Here is a 2,046-nt window from a genome sequence, read left to right as displayed (position 1 = left end):
TATACACACACACACACACATATATATATATATATATATATATATATACAAAAAAACTATATGTGGGTTTATAATCGACGTGCTAAGATCCATCAACAATATGCCCGTGTATACCATGCATACCACCTTATACAAACACAAACACCTCACACCTTGCACAAGCATGCGTGTGTTATCAACTCAAGAACACCACAGCCACACACCTGCATACAAGGCACCACAACCACACACCTGCATACAAGGCACCACAACCACACATCTGCATACAAGGCACCACAGCCACACACCTGCGTACAAGGCACCATAACCACACACCTGCATAAAAGGCACCACAACCACACACCTGCATACAAGGCACCACAACCACATACCTGCATACATGACACCGCAACCACACACCTGCATACAAGGCACCATAAACAGTGCGTCAAACTTCTGCAAGGCATAGTTGAGCCGCAGCACCCAGAAGCACATGGTTAGCAAGTAACCACTTGCTATGCCGTAGGCGGGCAGTGACCAGAACATGTTCAAGTCACGCTCGAGAGTTGACCGGAATAAACTCTGTCGTGAAACAAGCGGTTGTGGCATGAGTGAGTGTCTAGATGATTGCGAATGACCAGAACATGTTCAAGTCACGCTCGATAGTTGACCGGAATAAACTCTGCCGTGAAACAAGCGGTTGTGGCCTGAGTGAGTTGAGTTTCTAGATGATTGCGAAGATAGCATAGCTACAGGTTTGATTTGGATGAAAAGAAGTACTTTCCTCGTAAGCAAATAAACAAATTTACGCTTAGTTAGGCTGTGTTGCACGCCAAATGGGTTCAGCACAGTATCACAATAGTGTGTTATAGCATCATAAACACAAAGTGTGTGTGTGTGTGTGTGTGTGTGTGTGTGTGTGTGTGTGTAGGGTTTATCTGACTATCGAAACATGGTAAAGAGTGCCACCGATCATCAAGCCGGCCAAGCACCTCATGTGTTGTAAGTGTAGTAACTTTAATACATACATACTTGTGGTAACCTTAATACACCCATACTTGTAGTAACTTCAATATATACATACTTGTAGTAAGTTTAATACACACATACGCGTAGTAACTATAATACAGACATACTTGTAGTAACTTATACATACATACGTGTAGTAACTTTAATACGTGTAGTAACTTTAATACATACATACGCGTAGTATCTTTAATACACACATTCGCGTAGTAACTTTAATACATACATACTTGTAGTAACTATAATACACACATACTTGTCGTAACTTATACATACATACGTGTAGTAACTTTAATACACACATACTTGTAGAAACTTTAATACATACTTACTTATAGTAAATTCAATACATACATACTTGTAGCTACTTTAATACATACATACGCGTAGTAACTTTAATACACACATACGCGTAGTAACTTTAATACATACATACTTGTAGTAACTATAGTACACGCATACTTATAGTAATTTATACACACATACGCGTAGTAACTTTAATACATAAATACTTGTAGTAACTATCATACACACATACTTGTAGTAACTTATACATACATACATGTAGTCACTTTAATACACACATACGTGTAGTAACTTTAATGCATACATACGTGTAGTAACTTTAATGCACACATACGCGTAGTAGCTTTAATACATACATACGTGTAGTAACTTTAATACACACATACGCGTAGTAACTTTAATACATACATACTTGTAGTAACTATAATACACACATACTTGTAGTAACTGTAATACACGCATACGCGTAGAAACTGTAATACATACATACTTGCAGTAACTTTAATACACACATACACGTAGTAACTTTAATACCTACCGAGAGTGCCTTCGCTAGTACTACACTCTGAGTGCCTATCAGAGCGGACACCACAGCATACGCACAGGGCATAAGAAAATGCGCAGAGAATGTCTCGGGGTTCCTTCGCGTCGTGAAATAGGATCAGTTGTGTGAAATTATGAAAGATGGGTTGGGGTAAAGATGTACATAAGGAAGTGTTCATACGATACCGCATT

This window comes from Sphaeroforma arctica, assembly GCF_001186125.1.
Source record: "Sphaeroforma arctica JP610 unplaced genomic scaffold supercont1.162, whole genome shotgun sequence".
NCBI lineage: Eukaryota > Ichthyosporea > Ichthyophonida > Sphaeroforma > Sphaeroforma arctica.
This window is presented reverse-complemented; position numbering follows the sequence as displayed.